Below are 5,000 nucleotides of genomic sequence, written 5' to 3' on the forward strand. Positions count from 1 at the left end.
CATGTAGTGTAACCGTATTTAGCAGCAATAAAAATGTCAACAAGTGGACATTAGATATCCAGATTGTAAAAGGATTATATTTGACATGCTTGCTGCCATTCCCAAATGGTAATCTTTTTATGGAAGTGGCAGCTCATAGGTTATGATGTTGGAATAATTGGAAGGTCATGAGTTTAAATCCCATCAGCACCACACTTTCACTGCTGGGTCCTTGAACAAGTCTCCTTACCCCCCACCTGCTCTGATAAGAGAATTGTAAGTCAGTCTGGATAAAATAGTCTGCCGAATGCTGTAAATGTAAATGTTATTACACTCTTCATTACTTTTCTTAAACCTAAAATGGTAGAAATGCAAATTTTTTTATGGAGCAGGAGAAACTCAAGAGAAAATCTAGTACATGCAGAGACCTTTACACCTGCGTAATGGTTGCAGCCTTGCTTTTGCACATGGTTACTGAATGGGCACACAGCATTTGTGACCTATAAAAGTTTTAGTTGTATAATTATTGCTGTAAATCCACATTATCTGTAAAACACCACAGACACACAACTGGAGGGATCGGTACAAGATTCATTCCGGTGGCATGTAAAGGGTTCTATTTCAGCGATGTTCACAGGCTCCTTCTTGAAACATTAATGGCAAGTGAGAAACCCAAGGTGTTTTTTTTTTCACCGTGGAAAGTTCATATTTGTCATTTCTCATGGCAGTACACAAGGTGGAGCTGTGTCGATGTAGCCAGTCACAAACCCTGCACATGAAACCTGCTCGGTTTTATTCAAATGAAATAGCCAAGACACCAATTAAATTCGAGTCTCCCTGCCTCTGTTTCTCAACCTTTTCCCCCTTTCCACACACAGAAGAGGGTTTCTGACACATTAAAAGCCATCAACTGTGTATCTAGCACAGATAAAGAACAATAATATTGTTCCAGGATTTATTTACATGCTTTACCTTCTGAACTGATTAATACACATGATTGTATAGTTCATTACCAGTGTTTTGTTTGCATCCAAATGTGCACCTCCTATAGGTCAAATATCAATGTACTGACATAGAAACATATTAAGTGTACCCGAACCAAGACATGTCGCATGATCTCAGCATCGGAGTCCCTTTGTCTTGCAATTAGCACATGTATATATTAGTCTTACGTTTCGATACACTCTCACAGCACTCTCGCGTTTGTCTTCCACGCTTGTCGGGTATCGTTCACAGTCCTTGCCTTCGTGCTCGGGTTATGGTTTTCTTTGTCTTAGCATTTCACGTTCGCCCGCTAATTAAAACTGTTTGCACTTGCATCTGTAGATCTGTGAAAGACAAATGTGACACTATGAGTGTTGTGAATGATGAGACTTATATACATGTGCTAATTGCAAGACAACGTGATTCAGATCATGCGACATGACATGTGAGGGTGTACAGGCTGATAGGAACCATAGTACTGGATTGAAATACTGTCAGTAAAGCAATGCAGGTATACTATATGGACAGAAGTATTTAACAAAGGTTGAAAGTTTGAGGCACACAATTGTACAACGTCTTTTTTTGCACTTAAACTGCCCCAGTGCACAAAGCCAGTTCCATGAACATGTCGTTTACTTGGGTTAAAGAAGAAGATCCTAAGTGTACTTCTATAGAGCTTTGAACGGAAACTCGTACAAACTATTGAATTGGCTCGCTGACTGCACCCCAGGCCTCCTCACCCTACATCGGTACACGATTTTACCCTTGTAGCTGAAGGAGCACAAATCTCTAACAGCACACTCCAAAATCCAGTGGAACACTTCTCCAGAAGAGTCGAGGTTATTATAAAATGGGGACTGAGGAATGAGATGTTTCGCAAAGCGCATGCAGATCTTATGGTCAAGTGTCCGTCCCCCCCCACCCCCCCCCCCCCGACCAGGATAAAGCGTCCTACTAGAGAACGAATGCAATGTTAATTTACCTGCTCTTATTCGATGCCAAATATCTGGACACCTATGCCAAGAGTAGCAGCTGCTACAATGCTCCCAGAAGACAAACCTGGACATCAGTCATTTGTCTCTGTCTAGACCATAACACGGCTTTCCGTTGACCACAGTATCTTCTGTCCAAAATACTGCCAAGAATTTCTTAGCACTTTTACACGAACACTTTGCGGTCAAAGATGATGTACACACTCACGCACTGAGTTCTATTTGCGACAGTAAAAAGCTAAAAAGCTATACTGTCTTCTTTTGTTTTTCGCATATCGTATTTGCATAAATAAGTCTCGTAAAGTGTAAGGTTTTTTTTTTCTTTGAAGCATCCACACATCAGCTTTGAATGCAGTTCAGGCTCTACCACATGTAACAGATTTATATACAATATGGAAAAAAAAGTATTGAGAAACCTGACTCTTCCAGCCATATCTGGTTCTTCTACAAACTGTTACTACAAAACTGGAGACATACAAGTGTAAGCAAGGCCTGCTGTAGAGCTCTGACCCCAGGTAGCCCAGGCCTCCTCAACTTTACTAACACCCTAATGGCTGAAAGAGCACAAATTTCCACTAGCACACTCCAAAATCTAGTGGAACATCTTCCCAGGAGAGTGGAGGTTATTAGAACAGCAAATGGGGATTAAATTTGGACTGGGGTGCTCAGAAAGCAGTCTTTTTGTTACAGTTTTGTCTATGGAAGCCTGTTTCCGCCACTGAATAATAAAAAAAAAGGTTATTGTTATTTTTTTACCTCACAATTCTGACTTTCTTTCTCAGAATTGTAAGATATGAACTCTCAATTGCGAGTTATAAAGTCAGAATTCTGTAATTCATATTTTCAAAATATTGCGAGATTTAAACCCTCAATTGGCAACAACAAAAGAGTTATAAAGTCAGAATCCTGATTTTTTTTCTCACAATCGCGAGTTAATAACTAATTTTGCAACACTTTCTGGCAAGGCACCAAGGGATGCGATTCTTACAGAACACTTAAGTTACCTTTTTATTGTAAACAGAGTTTGTATGCTATTTTCCTGACACTATTTGGCCATATTAACTATTTGGCATGATAATCCTTTTTACGATTTGTCTATGTTATAATAGATATAAAAGCCTTTTACGTGCTTTGCCAAAAAGTCTCGCAATACGTTATAAACTCGCAATTGATGGAAAAAAGTCTTAACTCTGACTTCATACTTCGTATCTCACAATTCTGACTTTTTTCTCGCAATTACGGGTTTATATCTCACAATCCTGAGGAAAAAATAAGTCAGAATTGTGAGCTAAAAAGTCACAATAACCTTTTTTTAAAAAAAATTCTTAATTAAACTGTCTTTTATATCTGTCACAGGCGTTTGTGTTTGTTACAATCAGGACGTTTTTCCACCACAGGAAAGTTCTCAGGAAGGAGGAATTTGCACGTATTGCTTGCTTAGTCACACAGAGTCTACCAGAGAATTGAAAGTGCACAATACAACGATGTGAATTTAAATACCAATTAAACAGACGAAGAAACAAGAAGCATTGAACAATAACCTGAACACGAAACACAACCATTAACTACTAACTCAAGATAAAGATTTAAGTGCAGGATTTGACCAAATACACATACTTATTAACTATGAATGTGAAACAGCTGAAATGGTCATCTGACATGGTGCAGTGGCTGATGGGTAGTGTAGTCCTTTGGTATAATCCTGCTATAGCACAATTGATAACTTTGGGACATTCCTAATGAGATGTAACTATAAATTGGTAAAAAGTGCTGTGTCATTCGTGAATCAATTTCCGCATGTAATTTCAGATCATTGCCTGTGGTTTAAGAGGAAACCAAGCGCTTTCCTGTTATTCAGGCAGGTATCGATGTGGATTACCTTCCTATAGCATCCTGTCAAGATTAATTCCTTACATACTGTATCAATACCTCCCTAATCTTGATCAATCTAATCCCAGGATCAGCTAATCAGGCCTGTTCCTGGTTTCTAGTCAGCACTTTGTATGCTTCTGCACACAACCAAATTATTAAAGGCGAGTAAGAGAGCATTTAGAGGAGATTAAGTTTTTCCCGCTAATGCGGCTAGACTGTGGTTAAATTTTTAGCTCTTGATTACAAAGCCCAGGAGGCATCTGCTTTACATAAAGGCAGGTTCAGCCGACTCACACTGCAGAACACGATGGCAGAAAGCTCAAAGGTGCTCGCTGTCTACAAGTAATTCTCTATGGAGACGCTCGTACGGGGCGTCCAGGCAAATTCCAATGTAAATGTCAGTGATGACAAAGAGGCAGTGGTCAGCACTGATGATTCACACTTTTGTATGCTGAAAGTGTACGAGATGAAGAGATACAAGAATACGAATGCGGAGGATGCTCTGAGACCGGGTTAGTTTAGCGGTGTTTATTCTGCGCCATAGCGCAAATTACCGAGCGTGAATACGGTTACTGAGCAACACAGCCGGCACGATGACCTCAAAGCCATAGATAGATAGAGCTGACTGATTTGCTATTGCAAATGACTTTTCACACAAAATAGATAACGCCAGGTTCTTCCGACACGCGATTCTGCCCACCCCTATCCATTTAAATTCACTGCCAGGCCAGAAATTCAGCACGATCTTCAGAAACTTGATCGAGCAGAAACTTTTGTTGGCTGATGATGTCGAAATCTGATAAGGGAAAAAAATTACATGTGCCACATGTCTAGTCAATAAACCACAAGTTTACCACTTTTTTATAGCCGTAGTGAGCAGAAAAGCATCTCAGAACTCACAAAACATAAAACATTGAAGAGAATTGACTACAAAACCAGAAGACCACTTGGGGTTCCGCTGTTATCAGCTAGGAAAAAGGCTTCAAAAGGCACAGGCTTGTTGTAAACCAGATAGAAGAAAGGAAAGACATCATTTCGAAACAAATTTTTCGTCAGTTTCTCTCATCAGCACAGAGCTGTTCGCTCACAGGGTGTTTTTTTGGACCATTTTATAGAATTTCACAAAATCATTCGAGTTTCTGAAATACTCAGACCAGACGTTCTGACACTAAT

At 39.7% G+C, this 5,000-nt stretch overlaps 3 protein-coding genes across 3 annotated transcripts in view; 1 reads left to right on the forward strand and 2 right to left on the reverse strand.

The window, feature by feature from the left end:
- The window catches only part of ddr1 (discoidin domain receptor tyrosine kinase 1), a 124,567-nt gene that overhangs the window by 93,900 nt on the left and 25,667 nt on the right, over window positions 1–5,000 (reverse strand). The window lies entirely within an intron of this gene.
- Window positions 1–5,000, reverse strand: part of LOC310724022 (nuclear factor 7, brain-like) — a 140,146-nt gene that overhangs the window by 66,205 nt on the left and 68,941 nt on the right. The gene's annotated exons all lie outside the window — the stretch shown is intronic.
- LOC310723956 (uncharacterized protein) overlaps window positions 1–5,000 on the forward strand; it is a 22,843-nt gene that overhangs the window by 1,103 nt on the left and 16,740 nt on the right.

The sequence above is a fragment of the Silurus aristotelis genome (genome assembly GCF_946808225.1).
Source record: "Silurus aristotelis genome assembly, chromosome: 1".
NCBI classification, from domain to species: domain Eukaryota; kingdom Metazoa; phylum Chordata; class Actinopteri; order Siluriformes; family Siluridae; genus Silurus; species Silurus aristotelis.